Source organism: Ambystoma mexicanum, chromosome 2p (genome assembly GCF_040938575.1).
Source record: "Ambystoma mexicanum isolate Mex_15411 chromosome 2p, UKY_AmexF1_1, whole genome shotgun sequence".
Taxonomy (NCBI): domain Eukaryota; kingdom Metazoa; phylum Chordata; class Amphibia; order Caudata; family Ambystomatidae; genus Ambystoma; species Ambystoma mexicanum.
Window position 1 is genome coordinate 1,099,860,108 of NC_090923.1, and position 18,657 is coordinate 1,099,878,764.

Below are 18,657 nucleotides of genomic sequence, written 5' to 3' on the forward strand. Positions count from 1 at the left end.
ACTGTGCTGTCTCCTCTCTGCCCCTGCAATGATTTTGCTGTTTGTTGCGAAGCCGTTTGGCTCCGCAACAAACAGAAAAATAATGGGAGACAGCAGGGCTCAGAAGTGGGCTCTGCTGCCTCCCGTCATTCAGCTGAAAACGTGGACATGCTGAATGACAAGAGAGGACTCCTCTCCTGTCAGTCAGTGTGTTCACGTTGCTCAGCGTAACCACGCTGACTGATGGGAGAGGAGTTCTCTCCTGTCAGTCAGTGTGTTCATGTTGTCAGCATGACCACGCTGACTGATGGGAGAGGACTCCTATCCTGTCAGTCAGTGTGTTCATGTTGTCAGTGTGACAACGCTGACTGATGGGAGAGGAGTTCTCTCTTGTCAATCAGTGTGTTCACGTTGCTCAGCATGACCACGCTGACTGACAGGAGAGGACTCCTCTCCTGTCAGTCAGTGTGTTCATGTTGTCAGCGTGACAACGCTGACTGATGGGAGAGAAGTTCTCTCTTGTCAATCAGTGTGTTCACGTTGCTCAGCATGACCACGCTGACTGATGGGAGAGGAGTTCTCTCTTGTCAGTCAGTGTGTTCATGTTGTCAGCGTGATCAGGCTGACTGATGGGAGGGGACTCCTCTCCTGTCAGTCAGTGTGTTCACGTTGCTCAGCATGACCACACTGACTGATGGGAGAGGAGTTCTCTCTTGTCAGTCAGTGTGTTCATGTTGCCAGCGTGACCAATGACTGATGGGAGAGGAGTTCTCTCTTGTCAGTCAGAGTGTTCATGTTGTCAGCGTGACCAATGACTGATGGGAGAGGAGTTCTCTCTTGTCAATCAGTGTGTTCACGTTGCTCAGCGTGACCACGCTGACTGATTGACGAGGAGTTCTCTCTTGTCAGTCAGTGTGTTCATGTTGTCAGCGTGACCACGCTGACTGATGGGAGAGTAGTTCTCTCTTGTCAATCAGTGTGTTCACGTTGCTCAGCATGACCACACTGACTGACAGGAGAGGACTCCTCTCCTGTCAGTCAATGTGTTCATGTTGTCAGCGTGATCACGCTGACTGACAAGAGAGGAGTCCTCTCCTGTCAGTCAGCGTGGTCATGCTGAGCAACGTGAACACACTGATTGACAAGAGAGAACTCCTCTCCCATCAGTCAGCGTTGTCACATTGACAACATGAACACACTGACTGACAGGAGAGGAGTCCTCTACCAACAGTCAGCGTGGTCATGCTGACAACATAAACACACTGACTGACAAGAGAGAACTCCTCTCCAATCAGTCAGCATGATCACGTTGCTCAGCGTGATCACGCTGACTGATGGGAGAGGAGTTCTCTCTTGTCAGTCAGTGTGTTCATGTTGTCAGCGTGACCAATGACTGATGGGAGAGGAGTTCTCTCTTGTCATGTGCATCTGCGGGATTGGAAAAGGGAAGGTTCTCAGAAGGTGGCTGCCTTAAAACTTCCTTTCGATGGGTCTAAACTTTTTGGGGACTCTCTTGAAGATAAAGTGCATAAAGCGTTTAGGGGTGACAAGCACACAGACAAGTTGCGGCGTAAGCCTTCCTCAATGACCAAGAAGTCTTCCTCTGGTGGGGCTACTGTGACTGGAAGGTCCTTTCCTGGCCCTTCCTCTCAATCTTTTTCAGAGATCAAGGGGGGGGGTCGGGGTCCTCCACGCTCTTCACGTCCTGGTCCAGGACAGAAATCCTGACAGTTTCGACAGCCCAGTGTCCGGGCATCTCCAGCAGTTTTTTCCAGTAAGGGACAGGTGGTGCTCGGATTCCTGGGTTCTGGATACCATTCAGAGAAGTTATCGAACTTCCTGTCTCCTCCTGTCCAGGCTGGTATGGTTCGGACTGTAGTTCCCAGGTCACAGACCAAGAGGTTGGCCATGGAAACTACTCTATCTGAATTGTTGCTGAAGGCGGCCATCATGCCTGTCCCTTTCCCGTTTCGAGGACAGGGTTTCGACTCGCGGGTGTTCCTGGTCCCCAAACCTTCAGGGAAGTATCATTTGGTTTTGGATCTCAAGGCACTGAACTGCTACGTCCGGAAGGAATGCTTTAAGATGGAGACTTTGGAGAACATTCTCCCACTGTTGTACAGGGGGGACTGGATGGCATCTCTGGATATCCAGGATGCATATTAACATGTGGCTCTCTGCCCCTGTCACATGAAGTTCTTGCGTTTTGCAGTGGGGTCCCGACACTTTCAGTTCCGAGTGCTCAAGTTCGGGTTGCGTTCAGCCCCCAGAGTGTTCACCAAGCTGGGGGCTCCACTGGTGGTGCATTTGCACCTGAGAGGCATTCAGATTTCTCCCAACCTGGACGATTGGTTGGTCAAGGCAGCCCTCCAGCGGACAGTCCTGACTCAGCTACAGTTGGTCTGCCAGGAATTGCGGGACTGGGGATTTCTGATAAACTGGCAGAAGTCTCAGCTGGAGCCCTCTCAGGATCTAGTTTTCTTTGGGGCTCAGATTTTCACCAGGATGGGGAGGGTGTTTCTGTCCCAGGAGAGCGTCCATCGCTTGCTGGCTGTTATGGGCAGGATTCTCAAGAGGCAGTATGTCTCGGCTTGCTATTTACTCAAGTTGCAGGGGCACATGGCATCTTGCGTGTTTGTGGTTCCTTGGACGCGTCTTCATTTGCATCCTCTGGTATCTTTTTTTTTCTTTTTTTCTTGTGTATAATCAAAACAAAATTTGATTTTTACAAGAAGTCACAACTCACAAATTTGATGCACACTCTGGTATCTTATCTTCTCTCCCACTGGTTCCCGACATATCAGGCTTACGAGGCCTTGATACCGGTGTCCCCGGCTCTGAGAATCTCCCTACAGTGGTGGTTGGGGGTTCCGAATCTCTGGGCGGGGGTTTCCCTGGTCCTTCCTCCTGTGACCACTCTTACTAAAGACGCCAGCGGAAGAGGGTTGGGGGGCAACCTTGGGAGTCCTCTCGGCCCAGGGGTTGTGGGATCCGGGGGAGAGCCGTCAGTCATCCAATTGGAGAGAGCTGTGTGCCATTCTCCGGGCTCTGGTGTACTTCAAAGTGTTTCTGGAGGGCAAGGAAGTTTTGGTCCGGACAGACAATACAATGGCCTTGGCATATGTCAACCGCCAGAGGGGGTTCCAGACACTCCTTGAATGCTCTGGCTGCTCAAATAGGTTCATGGGGGGAACTCATCTGGTGTCTCTGGTGGCCTCACATGTCAGGGGGGTGTATAATGTTCGAGCGGATCTTCTCAGCTGCCGGTTTTCCTCCTCTGTGGAACTGGTTCTATCGGACCGGGTTTTTCGGAGATATGTGTTGGATTCAGGACCCCCATTCTAGATTTGTTTGCCCCTCCTTTTGAGCCCATTTCGGAGATTGACATAAAACATCTTACTTTGAAGATTGCTTTTCTTATCGACATCACTTCTGCCCGCAGGCTTGGGGAGATTGGGGCTCTATTATGTCACGCCCCTTTCCTGAGGTTGCTACCAGACTCTGTGGTGTTGAGGTGTGATCCAGAGTTCCTCCCTAAGGTTGTGTCTCTGTTTCACACCTCTCAGGATCTGTTTCTCCCTGCCTTTTTTCAGGATCTGCAAACGCCAGAGGAGGTGGCCTGGCATACCACTGATGTGCGGCGGGCGGTGTTGGAGTATTTGGCTAGGACTGCCCCTTTCTGCCAATCTGATAGTCTACTGGTTACTTTTGGCTCAGCTGGTGCTGGCCTCAAGGCCTCTGTGGTTTCCATTAGCCGGTAGACATAGCTCTCAACCTTTTTTGTCAGCAAGGCGGGTGAAAACACCCGATTTTCTTTTTGGCGGGTGAGAGGCCCATAGAAGTGAATGGGTGTATGAGGGACTTGGCGGGTGATTCCACTGCTTTCAAGGCGGGTGACACCCGCCACAAGCGGGTGAGTTGAGAGCTATGCGGTAGATCCGTGTTGTGGTCTCCATGGCCTATGTGGTTTCTGGCCTGCCTGTTCCTGCGCACATTCAGGGGCGGACCACCAGGGATTTGGCGGTTTCCTGGGCCCATGCAAAGGGGGTTTCGCTACAGGAGATTTGTAGGGCTGCCACCTGGGCCGATCAAAGCACTTTCATCAACCACTATAGTTTGAATGTCTCCCACTCGGGTTGGTTCCTTCGGGGTTGGGGTTTTGTCAGTGGGGATGTGAATTTAGAGTTATTAAAGGTGTGCGTTTTTCTGTACTGTTTTTGGCTCAGTGTCTCATTGGGACCTTTTCCCAGTTGCTGTTATGGTATACCTCATGAGGTTAGTACTGGTATGAGGAAGAGTGGGCGTGGAGGTAATGCTCTGATTACTTACTGGTAATCTTCATTAGTCCTAGTCAGTGCTTTAAGTGGGCCGGGGCCTGCCGGGGCCAGGCCCCGCCAGTCTCCAAAAAGTGGGGCTGAGCCGGGGCCCTGCCGGGGCCCCCCGGTCCCACCACGCCATGGCAGGACGCATTATCCCGCCACGGCCGCAGCCGCGACGGGAGATGCGCCCGCCAGTGTAACGTTAGGCAAGTGGACAGAAGTGCCAGCCAGCCACAGCGTCGCTGAGGCTGGCTGGCACTTCTGTCAGTCACTGTAACTTCCCTGATGACCCCCCATCTGAGGGGTCATCAGGGAAGTTACAGTTCCTTTGTTTGCCCTCGCCAGGTCACTGACCCTCAGCGAACCTGTGGGCTCCATGATCTAATATGCAGATTAGATCACAGAGCCCGCGGGTTCGCAGAGGGTGAAAGGCGCCTCGGGCTCAGTGATCTATCTGCTCTGAGCAGAGATCACTGAGCCCGAGGTGCCTGTCTCCTTTGGCAAATCTTTATAAAAGACGCCTTGAAATGTGTACGTTTCAAGCCATCTTTTATAAACGTAGAAATAGTTCTACGTTTATAACAGACTGCTTGAATCGTACACAATTCAAGGAATCTTTTATAAAGCTTTGTCGACGGACAAAACCACCTTGGGTTTTGTCCGTCCTCAACGCTTTATAAAAGATGGCTTGTACGTTTCAAGCCATCTTTAATGAACATAGAAATATGTTACAAATGTCTATGTTTATAAAAGGTAGCTTGAAAAGTACACAAACCATAGTAAGGTAAGCACACACGTGTGCGTAACTTACTATGGTTTGTACACTTTGAAGCCACCTTTTATAAACATAGAAATATGTAACATTGCTATGTTTATAAAAGAAGGCTTGAAAAATACACAAACCATATTAGTACGCATACAAATATATAAATGCTCTACTACATTTATATATTTGTTTGCGCACCCTGCTATGATTTGTGCACTTTTAGGCCACGCCCACAGCGGATGCCACGCCCCCAAACGAGGGCCCCCCCCTCAATTTCTTACCCCACTTAAAGCACTGCTCCTAGTCCTACTCTTCCTCGTTACAGTACTGATGACCCTCCTCTCCCTCCCCGCGGGGAAGGTCCCATGCTCCGGCTTGGTTATGTAAACTGGGTGAGGTGGTTGGAGGGGAGGATTTATAGGGGATAATAGAAATAAAAGAAAGTCCTGTGTCAGAGGCAGGGACCGCATGAGGTAAGTACTCTGACGAGGAAGAGTAGGACCAGGAGTGATGAAGATTACCGGTAAGTCATCACAGTACGTCTTCTGCTCCCGTATTGCAATAATTGGAAGCGGTGACAAGTACAATTTTGTTTCAATTTACATGTGCCTGCATAGGCAAGAGAAGCGATCTACTAATGCTTTGTCTATCATGGCGCTCTGTGCTGATACATTTTGTGAATGAAGTTCACGTTCTAGTTTTTTTTTTAGAACTTGTGGGCGTGTTCACGTAGAACAGTTCTGTTGTGTTTCCCAGGGGAGTACCATGTTGGGGTTACGCGACGCTAGATCATCGCCTGTTCCGTGTGTGACGTCCTTTAGGTTAGTGGTTGCTGCGCTACTTTCTGTTTATACGGGATTTCCGTAGTCTCTTTGCTCCCGTTTTATTTACACCTCAAAAGATGCACCGTTCGTAGTCTGTTTGCTTCTATTCATTTCAAACAAGATGCAGGTTTAGACGGCTTTTGTAGCGCATCTTTTAAAACCAGACTAACATGCTGCTGAACTTGTCTTTGCACTGTTGTATTCATTTCTGTTGTTTTTATACTGCAGAGGAACTTTCTAGTATAGTTGGGTAATCTGCGAGCCGTCCAAGGTTTCGGTGCAATGGGAAGTAGTTGAAAAGAGAAAAGTTAATACATCTCAAATGTCCCTGCGACAATAGTGCCCCTCTCCCAGTGAACTCTTGAGAACTAGAACACTGACCGCGCCAGTCCTGGAATAAATTCGCCAAACATTAGAATGACATCTCGAGACATTAAAAATGACGATCAACTTATATCTAGATACAAAAAAAAAAAAAATACTGCATGCTGACCAACCTGCCTTCCTTGTCATCCCCCCCAGCCCCTCGTCATCCCAGTACACAACACGAGGTGTACCAACTCCTCAGGAACCCTTTTTCTATTTCTCCCCCCTCTGGCCACTCCCATGGGGATACAAGACTCACCTCAGCCCTAGGACGCCTCTACCCAGGCGGAAGATAAGAGGGGCTGCAAGGCACCAGGGTATCAAGGATCTTCTTGTGAAGGGGGCTATCTGGTCTGTGCCCCAGACCGAGAAGGGCCAAGGGGTGTATTCGATATAGTCCACAGGCCCGAGGGGTAGTTCAGGCTCATCATCAACCTGAAGGTCTTAAAGGATAGTTCCGGGACTTTTTTTTTATTGTCCCTACGGTTCGGCCATGTGTTTTTAAGCATAACTCGGTAGATCGTGGAAAACTTTCCTATGGACCTTACCCGACTTTTCGTCCATTAACGCACTCGAAATCAGCCGCCATTTTATGATAATCCTATCACTTGCCGCATCGCCCTGGCTCACCTGCTTTTGCGGCACTAAATCAAATCCCCCGCCCCTGAAACAGACTTGATCAAAACATTCATATTCCCCGCCTCTATCCGTGACGTGACTGAGCTGCGTAGGCAAACGCGCCCAGGCGTCTTCTACGCGACTCCACACAGAACCAGGAAATCAACACAGATGAGCTCAAACAACACAGCGCGCCACAATTGGGAATATGAAACTGTACTTTTAAATTAAACCGCAAGATTGTAAATTTGGTAAAGTAAATTTATTTGACATCAAATGTTTTGAGAATATTCAGCGATTAGCATTTTTATTTGCACATGTTCCAAAAAGTTCCGTTTCGAGGCACACGATGTTCCTTTGCTGTACACAGGGTCTTAGATAAATGAATTTTTATTTGCTCTCGATCCAAAATATTTCGTCTTGAGGCAAGCGATGTTAGTGTGCAGTAGAAATGGTGTTGGTTTACGATAAAATAAGCTCTTCGGTCGCACTGATAATCGCATGGCTATTCCAACAACGAGGCACTTCGGCACCACAACGGTCTGTATGTTGCATCTAGCCATTAGTACCGCGTAAGGGCATACTTGTACTTGGCGATCGTCCCACAAAATGGTCAGGGTGCTAACGTTGTTCACGCGGAGAAGCAACTGGCGATTATAGAAGCCATCCGCCGGTGTCTGGTACTCGTGACACAGACAATAATGGACGATGTATCTATTTGAAAAACATAAAAAAAGGAAATTAGTCTCACCATCAGATCTTTATTAAAATTATTCATTTTATATATTAGGTCTGGAAATTATTTCATAGCTAGGACAGTGCAACTGGGTTTTAAACGTCAAGGGGGGCTGTAGGATACTGAGACAGTCCCCCAGTGCAGGGGTTGACAGGGAGTGCAGGTGGAGAGTGGAAGGGCCCAGGACCGAGATCGCAGACAGTGGACCAGTTGTAGCAGGGGAGAGGGAGAGAGAAAGCAGAAGCAAAGGTTTTGAGGTGCTTCCGTAAAAGTATGATATGATATGATATGGTATTTGTAACGCGCCTATACACAAGTGTTTCAAGGCGCGGCGAGGCAGGGAGGGAGGGGAACAAGGGGAAGACAGACAAACGATCCTACTAGGCCAGGTGTCATTCAGATCGCGCAAGTGCAGAGGTAAGGGGAAAAGGAGAAAGTGCAAGGAGAGGAGGTGGGGGGGAAGTGCAGTACAAGGTAAGTAGCGTAATAAAATAATAAATAATAAATAAAAAGGGCCCGCTTGAGGCCAAGGACAAGTCTCGCAGTTCTGTTCTGGATAAGTTGCAGAGGGCGGAGAGTGGAGGCAGGCAGATTAAGATAGAGGCTGTTACAGTAGTCCAGCCTAGAGAGAACCAGGGCTCGGGAGACAGTGAGCTTCTGGGGGAAGGAGAGGAAGGGAAGAATACCTCTGAGGAGGTGCAGCTGGTAGTGTGACTTCTTAGAGACGTCAGATATATGAGGAGAGAAGGAGAGTGTGGAGTCGAAGATGACCCCGAGGTTTTTAGCCTTGCAGGTAGGGGCGGGAAGGGGGCCAAGTAGACTGTTCCCCCCAAGATAGTGCGCGGTACAAAACAACATGCCACATAGAACGAACAAGTACAACTTAACCCGTCTTTAAAGCAACTGTATAGTAATTAAATTGCGGTATAAACTCATCTAAAGAGTTACTTACATTATATTTGCATTTTCCATTGCGTCTGTGCGTAGGGCAGCCCCGAAATACCACTCCTTCTATGCCGACGTTATTTCTTCTAATGAACGAACATGAAATGGCTTTCGTTTCTGAAATTATATTCATTATCGTTTCTTACGTGGTCCAGGCCTGTCAAGGTCAAAATACAATAGAACCTTATTCTGAGTCGTGGGCCATTCTGGCACCCGAGAAAAAATCAAAGCAGCTGACCTTCACTTCGAACGAGCACACATTCCAAGTTAGCTACATTCAGTGTAAGGCATTCTCACAGGACTTGAAATTTACACTCCATCTTTGCATTTTGTCTGCGTGCTTTGCAGCCACACAGAACCATAAATACGGAGAGATTCTATATTTATTGAAAAATGATTTATATTACTGTTTGGTTTAATTTAATGCGCAAATGAACAAGGGTGGAGAGACACATTGCATGTACACTGAGCAATCACTTTTATTTACACAATACATAGATACACATATTCAATGGGCCTGCGACATGAGGAGATTTGAGAGAACAGACAATCAAATTACAATCATTTAAACCGTGATGTGTATTTCTCAATGAGTTCTTCTTTAGGTGGACATGGAACAGATGCAATGTTGGGTGGCAATGCAGTTGTCCCCTGCACAGGTTCGTTCACAGCTCCATTTATGTGCCTATCTAGGACGTCAACAATAAGTTTCTCAATAAACTCATATTGCATATCCTCAAACACTGGTTTGATCACCCATTGTTTACTTCTTTTAGTGAAGGCCTTATTGTAGCGAAGCGTCCCTAAAGTTCCGGTCGTCCTACTTTGTTGACGGCCAACATTATGGTTATGTGCCAAGACCGCTAAAAGAGTCCGATTTATCATGCCCTCCATGCCAAAATGCAATCGTTTTGGCCTGTACTTTAGGCACATATTGTGGAACACCTCCAAATCTCCTGTGTGGCAGAATTCCGTGAGTCCCCTCAAAGCTTTTGTTATAGTTTTATCAAATACAATCTTTTCAATGGCTTTGTGAGTGGGTGATGAAGGAATCAACAACTTCTTCTTCCGTGCCTCCTCTGTGGACAAATGGCCATGTTCACAATTGTGGAAATGTTGGTTCGTGTTCCATCGGTGAACATTTGTACAGTGTGGCATTACTGACCGCCATTTTTCCAGTAGAATTTCCAACGACCCTCCACATGTTTTTGAGCTCCACCAAAGATGGTTGCTGATTGACTTGGACCACTGTGAAATAGCTTGCAATTCTTTTTTTTTACCTGCAGCCGACAATTTTTTATTGATTGATTTTGCAAGATGCCAAACGTCAAATTGGTGATTTATATTTTTGTACTGTTCTCTCATTGTCTTGGCAATTGAAACGTGTCTGTCCGTGGCTATCAGGTCGATCACCATTCCCCGCGATTGTAGTTCTTGCAATGATGCTACAAAGCCAACTTTCTCCATGGCCACTGAGGATGTACTTTGTGACACCTGCACGACCACCGAACTCACAATTTTCTTACTTTCCATGTCCTGAAAGTGGTAGGTGCAGTACTTGGCTGAAAATCCTGGGCTGTCGCACTGTCCATCACCGGCTAGCCTGAACTGTTTGCCCGCGAATGTACTATCAATAGACATTTTTTCCATTCTCCAAGCTTCGCTAATGGCTGGAAATAGATAATCGGTTTGGTATTTGTAGAACTGAGTTTTCGCAATGAAATGGATTCCCACAAACTGAAAGAAAGACTCTAATTTTTTAAAACTTGAACCACTAAAAAGTGCAGCCGCTGCACGAAGTAGATTGCCTGCTGGCAGTTGTCCCAGCATAGGTTGTGCAGACCATGTGAAAGGATGATATTTTGTACAGGTGGCATGTATTTTAAGGTTAGTGCCTCGAATTGCACGAGTCACATTAATCAATGGCTCCCCACATACTTCCCCACCTACCAAATGCCCACATTTAATCCGAATAATAATATCAATCAAACAACTATCGAATACAATGAATTTGGCCTCTTTCCTTATACTGTCACTCTGCATCCCAGCTGGTTCGGCCTGTAACGTTGAGGACATGTCACTCACATGAAAGGTAGAATCTCTGATATCGTCTTCCGCTATGTTCAGTGATATTGATGGTGTTTCATTGTCGTCTACTTCATTCTCTTCCATTGCAACATCTGTTCCTTCTCCGGCGATGGGTGAATAAAACAATTTCTTCAACTTTCTCGCCGTCTTAGTTTTTGCGGGTGTGGATTCTGTGAATTGATCTCCGACTGCATCCGAACTACCAGGAGGACATTCACTATCAATGGCTGGTGGTGGTATAGCTCCGTTGTCAATCACTTCATATTCTTCCCATTGGCACGATGCTTCTCCAGTCTCAAGTCCCTGCCAAAAGGTTTGACAAGCAACATCTCTCGTTCGCTTCACTGTCTGTGTAGATCTAGTTCGTACACCCACTCGCAACTAGAGGACAGATTGGAAAAGGGGTGTTCAGTTTAAACACAACTTACAGTATTGAACTATTAACAGTGAAAAACAACATAATATAGTGACCAGGACACTAACCTTCTTTTGCTTTCTTTTCTTTGAAACTTTCTTGCCTCGAACTTCAACATCAGGACGCTGTTGCTCCGACTCGTGTGTGCATGTCTCCACTTCCTCTTGCGCTGCAACGACTATGTTTTCCTGATAAGCACATCCATCACGCACTGACGCTCCATGGACTCCCTGAAACATAGAACTTTCATTAGTATGTATAATAATATCGAAAACACAAAATGTACTTGGGGACCAATACCCACGTACATCTCAATAGCAAAACACGAATGAACGCTTTGTGTAGAACATTCAAACGACAATTATTCACGCATTGTTGATCTAGTTAGATGGAACTGTCAAGATCCATACCTCGGGCTCCTCATAGACTTCCATTGATGATATTATTGAAGATGATGCTTCAGTGACTCCCTGAAACACAGTAATTGCATTAGTATGGTTTTCTATTTTGATAAAAAGAACAGAAAGTTTGTGCAGGCGTGAACGGCTCATCTAAATAGACCTGCACAAATGATCAGTTGTCTAAAATAAATAATGGATATCTAAATATGATTCGATTTGCTCGATCGTTGGAAGTGTCACCACCCAGAAATCTGTATCAACTACTAGGGGTGATGTTCTTGTAGAAGAAGCTCCGTCATCTCCCTGAAACATAGTACTTGCGTTAATAAAGAAGGAAGTATAGCGGATGTAATCACGTCATATGATCTCGCTTGATCGAGCTGTCAGTATCCATACCTCGAAATGCATAAGAACATCAAGGGACGATGTAACTGCGGTGCACACTTCTGCAAGCTGTTGCGCCGACCCGTAACTGCACGCTCCCCCTTCTTCTTGGACTAATGCTCCATCGACTCCCTGAAACATAGGACTTTCATTAGTAATGAACACAATATTGAAAAAAGAAGACACATAGGAGGGCGACGACAGAAGGACATATCAATGGCTAGAAACGAAAGAAACATTGTGTGTAACAATCACGCTACAAGAATGCAAGATCTGATGATCTCCATCGATGGAACTGTCCTGAAACGTACCTCGAGCATCTGAGTGACATCAACGGTAGTCGTCAATACGTTGGACTCCTCAGCATCTCCCTGAAAGACAGTACTTGAATTATTTTGGATAACAATAATTATAACTGAAAACAAAGACTAGAGGACGAGTACAAGGGTGTACCATTAGGTAAAATAATTACACGATAAATTAAAACTATTGATTTACATGCCTAAAACAAGTCAGTGGCAGAATAGCCAAGTAAGATTACCCGATAGGCGCTTGAAGTGGCTGATGACTGCAATAACGACACGGATGGAGAATCTTCCGCCTTCATATTGAGTGGATACATAAATGGGGAAATTATTGTTAGCTAATGCTACACACTACCGCAAGGCCGAGAGATAAATACGTAAACTTGACTCACCAGTGGAGGGATGTGGACGAATAGAGTGGGAATAGCGGTTGAGAGCAATTTTCGCTTCGCTCGCGGTGTGTTCTTCTTTATTAGCAATGATGTGGAGTACATGTCAGAGGTAAAGTGCCTGCTGCAGATGCGGTATCGATCACCCCTCTTGTCCGCAAAGACTTCTAGGACTCTACTTTCAAGCTCAGAGGGTGGATATCCGCAATATCGGACCCATTCTCTTATCTGATCTATTGTCTTAGGGAAAACATGCATTATAGTACCTTCAGATTTATTATGGGTCTTCGAAGGACAACCGCCAATGGAACAGGCAGGCATTGTGGAAAGTTCTGAAAAGTAAAGATCAACAATTCTCTATGAATACCAATGTGTTAAAAAATTAAATACATAAAAGGTTCAATGCAAGGTATGTTTTGGTTCTTGGAACTATACACGTTATTCACATGCGGATAAGTATTTGAATAACTTTAAAAAAATACAAAAATAATTTGACTAAACTCAGAACATGTGACTAGTTCCTTGCATGTACTGTCTTGAACGAAAAGAAATTGGACGCAAAATGAGTATGGTACATGGCCTTACCTTGACGAGCAAACAGTTAGATGCAGGGAACAGAGTAGTTTCTTGTCGTAGAACAGGGAGCAGTTCACAGGTTGCAAACTGATGAGTTTGCTCAAAGTGGTCACGGAAGTTCACAGAGACGAAGAGCAGACAACCAGCACCTTCACGGGTTGACTAGCAAAGCGCAAAGAAGTTCTCATTAGAAATATGAAGTGGGTTATAAAGAATTCGAAACAGGGGTGTGTTTGTGAATGAATGACGTGTATATGTCGTGGCATTATGCGGTTTGCAGGGGGGCGTCCCGCGTGAGGGGAGATGCTTGGCAGGAGACACGGGGTCTGGCGGTAGACATGGGAACAACAACCCATGCTCTATAGACCACTTTGAAGTGTACATGGTCTTTGGCACCTCTTGGCCTTTATCGCTCCCTGAAAACTCCACTTGCCAGCACAAGTACCCCGGTGCGAACTGCCTTTGATAGGGCGGGGGGTGGATTGGGGCGGTGGTCGTGCAGACAAGACACAGGAAGACTCGTGAATGGAGACACAATTATGTGGATTGCAGGGGGCCGTCCAGCGTGAGGGGAGATGCTTGGCAGGAGACACGGGGTCTGGCGGTAGACATGGGAACAACAACCCATGCTCTATAGACCACTTTGAAGTGTACATGGTCTTTGGCACCTCTTGGCCTTTATCGCTCCCTGACAGCTCCACTTGCCAGCACAAGTACCCCGGTGCGAACTGCCTTTGATAGGGCGGGGGGTGGATTGGGGCGGTGGTCGTGCAGACAAGACACAGGAAGACTCGTGAATGGAGACACACTTATGTGGATTGCAGGGGGCCGTCCAGCGTGAGGGGAGATGCTTGGCAGGAGACACGGGGTCTGGCGGTAGACATGGGAACAACAACCCATGCTCTATAGACCACTTTGAAGTGTACATGGTCTTTGGCACCTCTTGGCCTTTATCGCTCCCTGACAGCTCCACTTGCCAGCACAAGTACCCCGGTGCGAACTGCCTTTGATAGGGCGGGGGGTGGATTGGGGTGGTGGTCGTGCAGACAAGACACAGGAAGACTCGTGAATGGAGACACACTTATGTGGATTGCAGGGGGCCGTCCAGCGTGAGGGGAGATGCTTGGCAGGAGACACGGGGTCTGGCGGTAGACATGGGAACAACAACCCATGCTCTATAGACCACTTTGAAGTGTACATGGTCTTTGGCACCTCTTGGCCTTTATCGCTCCCTGACAGCTCCACTTGCCAGCGCAAGTACCCCGGTGCGGGCGGTGGTCGTGCAGACAAGACTCGTTTGCCGTAGGGCCTCACCAAGGAGAGGCCATCTAACTGCATGTAAGAGGCAGGCTGCAGGATCTAGTACATGGAAGGCAGGGGGGTGAGTTTATAAATACCTCAGCCTCCCAGGAGAATATATGGGTGCAGTTCACCCTGGAGACCCTGAACAAAGTGGTGTGGTAAGTATTTTTGGGGGAGGAGGCAAGGCCGGGAGGCTTGATGCCAACCCGCAAAATAACATATGTATGTCTGCTGCATATGGGTTCAACGGTTATGTGGATTGAAGGTGGGCGGCCAGCGTGAGGGAGGATGCTGGCCGGAGACATGTGGTGTGACAAGACAAGGCACAGGAAGACTATTCAATGGAGACACACTAGATTCATTTAAAAAATCAAAACAACCATTGTTAAAATATATGTTGGGTTTTATTTTAGATCTTAATTTCAATTGAACATAAATAATAAACATTACACATTGTAAAGTTGCGGTTGCAGCACATCCCGGGAAAAGCCGCGGTATTGTCCACTGTCGCTGGGGAAATGTTGTCTAATGGCAAGTACCGCACAGGCAGGTATTACTCTCCGAACGCGGTGTCCGAGCCTCCCGTGAAGCCACCAAGTGAAGCAACGATAGGCCACCAGCCTGTACCACCTGTGAAAATGAAAGATGCAAACTGTATTAAAATGACAACTTTCTTATCACTGTCGATTCAGGTACAAAAATGTCATTCTGCTTTGAAAAAAATTCTATCTAGAAAATGCACAACATGGAACCAATTTACATGCATTCGAATGATATGTAAATGTAGTTTTATATGTGGGAGACGACCATGAAATAGTAGTGGCATCACTGACATCACAACCAGAGTATACTTACTCGTTACTCGGATTACGCGGACGAACAGTGCCGCAAAGTTCGTGCATAAGCACCATCATCATCCTCAACACTGTCCGTGAGAGGCAGGCTTCCCTGAACTCTGGCAGCTCGGTGATGCATTGCGGACTTGGCTCGCCTTCCGAAATGTAGGCCAAGCACCCGGAATTTTCACGGCAGCAGCAGTTCTCCTCCTCAGTTGGCATTAGCTCGCAACGATTGCACGTGCACCAGGTGGAGACGCCGTCCATGCGACATGGTCCAGGCTCTTCATCCGTTGACTGGTCCTCCCAACTGCCGTCCGAATCCCCATCGTTTTCGCGTGCTTGCCTTTCCAGTAGTTCTTCCTCGGTGTACTCGGGCTCGTACATATACGGCATTATTGTAGCCATTGTGTGGTAAAGAAAGTAAAATAATTTATAGCGGTGGTACTGGTATCTGTTCACACGGGCTACAATCAACGAAGGTAGCTGACCAGAGCACAGAAACGATTCACAGAATACTCAAAGTAACACAGCGAGAGTAATGGAATCGAAAATCTGCTGCTGTGTGTTGTGAAACGGTGTGTTTCTACTTATTGAGGAAAGAGGCGTCCTGCCGTTTCCATGGCGACACTTCATTAGCTGAGGCGCAGCGATTGTTGACACGAAACGTGCTTTGGCGTTGGGAAATGGGCGGTACGCGTCTGCTGATGTCAGCCTCGGGGGCGGGGGATTTGATTTAGTGCCGCAAAAGCAGGTGAGCCAGGGCGATGCGGCAAGTGATAGGATTATCATAAAATGGCGGCTGATTTCGAGTGCGTTAATGGACGAAAAGTCGGGTAAGGTCCATAGGAAAGTTTTCCACGATCTACCGAGTTATGCTTAAAAACACATGGCCGAACCGTAGGGACAATAAAAAAAAAGTCCCGGAACTCTCCTTTAAACTGTTAGTTTCTGACCATCCAGGTTCTGACCCGCCATTTCAAAATGGAGTGTTTACAGCTGGCTGGTGATCCAAGAAAACTACTTTCTGGCCTCCTTGGATTTCGACATACCAGTTGGGAAACACCATCGTTGGTTCCTGAGGTTCTCAGGGGGGGGCGCATTACCAGTTCTGAGTCCTGCCTTTCAGACTGAAATCTGCTCCCAGGATCTTTATGAAAATCGTGGGTCCTGTTGTGGACGTGCTTCACCTCTGAGGCGCAGGGGGGGGCGCATTACCAGTTCTGAGTCCTGCCTTTCAGACTGAAATCTGCTCCCAGGATCTTTATGAAAATCGTGGGTCCTGTTGTGGACGTGCTTCACCTCTGAGGCGTCCAGGTCTTCCCTTACCTGGACGATTGGTTGCTCAGGGCTGCTTCCCGAGAGGTTTTGTGTCACCATCTCTGTCTGACCTGTGGGATTCTGCAGGGACCTGGGGTTTCTATCAACTGGTGCAAGTCCCATAGGACCCCTTCCCAGAATATACAATTCATAGGAGCCTGGTTCTGGACATTGCAAGGGGGGTGATCCATCTCCCACTGCACAGGCTTCCAATATGCAGGCTTTGCCTCCGTCCATGTTGTTCTCCAGGGCGCCGATGAGACACTGCCTACGGCCCCTGGCCACATGGCCTCTTGCGTCTTCCTAGTGCTGTGGGTTTGCCTCCATCTGCGTCTTCTATTGCGCTATCTCCATCGGTTCTGGTGGGAGGATAATCCGGACCTGGACCAATGGATTCTGATCACCTTGACCCTGCAGTGCTGGTTCCAAACTGTCAAGCTGTTGGCAGCGTTTTCCTTGTCCCAGCCCTGACAGATCAATGTTACCACTGATGCCATCGTAAAAGAGTGGGGTGCAGTTCTGGGGGTGGGGTACCTTCAAAGGGAGTGGTTGGTCAGGGAGGCTGCCCGGTCCACCAACTGGAGGGAATTTGCTGCTGCTTATCGAGCTCTTCCTCTTCCAGACAGACGTCACCACGACTGTCCCCTACTTCAACCGGCAAGGGGGATCCCGGTCCCGAGCACTCAGACTGTTGGCCGACTCACTGGGGACTTAGGCGGCACACAACCTCCTGTCCCTCAGGGCGGTACACATCCGGATGTGGACCATGCAGAACAGACCGGCTCAGCAGGATCTTCCCGTCAAGGGACTGGGACCTTTAGCAGGACGTTTTTTAGGCAATTTGCAACAAGTTTGGGGCCCTGTGGTTGGATCGGTTTGCCTTACCCCAGAAAAGGAAAGCCTCCAATTTCTGCTCCAGGTTTCTGATTCAGTGGGGGACTGATGCCATGAATTAGTCTTGGCCTCAGTACCTCCTGTATGCGTGCCTGCTCCCGATGGTTCTCCTGCACATTATGGTGTCTGAGGTGTTGGTTCTTCTGGAGGCTCCTTATTTGCCTTTCTAGGGCTTGTTTACTGTCCTCTTGAAGTTGGTTGTCGACCCGGTCTTCCTCCTGACAGCTCGGCTAACCCTGTTACCTCTAGCTCAGGGGTTGGTGGGAGGTTTGGAAGTTGAAAGGATTAGGCTGCAGGGGAGGCGCCTAGCCCAGCAATTGCTTGATATTTGCACGGCCGCCACAAGTGCGTACCCTAATACTTTTGTGCGTCACTACCGCTTGAATCGTCACAGGGCGGGGGCGGTTGCCTTTGGTACGGGGATTCCGGGAGTTGGTACCAGGTGACTCTCTGGGTCCCATTTGTATTTTGTAATAAAGGGGTACTGGGTGGTGTGCACACCTTGGTGTCTTGTGTGTGTCCCTTTCTTCCATTCAAGACATCCTTTGGTATACCTCATGTTGTGTACTGGGACGAGGAGGTAATGTGGGGATTACTTACTGGTAATCTTCATTACTCCTAGTCACACTCATCCTCGTCCCCATAGCTTTTTCTCCGCCCTCCCTCCCAAATGGTTAAATGGGCTGTACCTTGGTTGATGTAACTGTGGTGAGTCGGGCTGAGGTGTGTCTTGTATCCCCATGGGAGTGGCGGGGCAAAGGAGAAAGAAAAGCAAAAGAAGGGTTCTCGTGGAGGTGGGACAGCTCATGTTGTGTACTGGGATGAGGAACAGTGATAAAGATCACCTGTAAATAATCCCCACATTCTCCTCTCACATACGAGGTGTCTCCTACCAAATATTTGAGAAAGATGACAAGGGAGAAGAGTTTAAAACGTGGGGATTATGTACAGATGATCTTCATTACTCCTAGCCCTACTCTTCTTCGTCGCAGTACTTGTGCAGCAACCTATCTCTACTCAGGAACCCTTCTTCTGTCTCTATTTTTCTTCTTACCCAGCCCCTCACCGATGTTATAACCATGCACTAGCAAAAGAGTCCAGTTACGCATAACAAATGCATCAGCGTGAATACTTAACATATGACCCACTGCATAAGTTGTAATATAATGACCAAGTGCAATATCTGTAACAACA

General features: G+C 47.7%; 1 protein-coding gene across 2 annotated transcripts in view; it reads left to right on the forward strand.

Annotated features, from left to right (window-relative positions):
- The first annotated feature begins 5,782 nt into the window (after positions 1-5,782).
- The window catches only part of TRPT1 (tRNA phosphotransferase 1), a 281,545-nt gene continuing 268,670 nt past the window's right edge, over positions 5,783-18,657 (forward strand). For both annotated transcript variants that reach the window (XM_069645097.1, XM_069645098.1), the window contains exon 1: positions 5,783-5,885. The gene's annotated coding sequence lies outside the window, so the exon portion shown is untranslated. The remainder of the gene's footprint in view (positions 5,886-18,657) is intronic.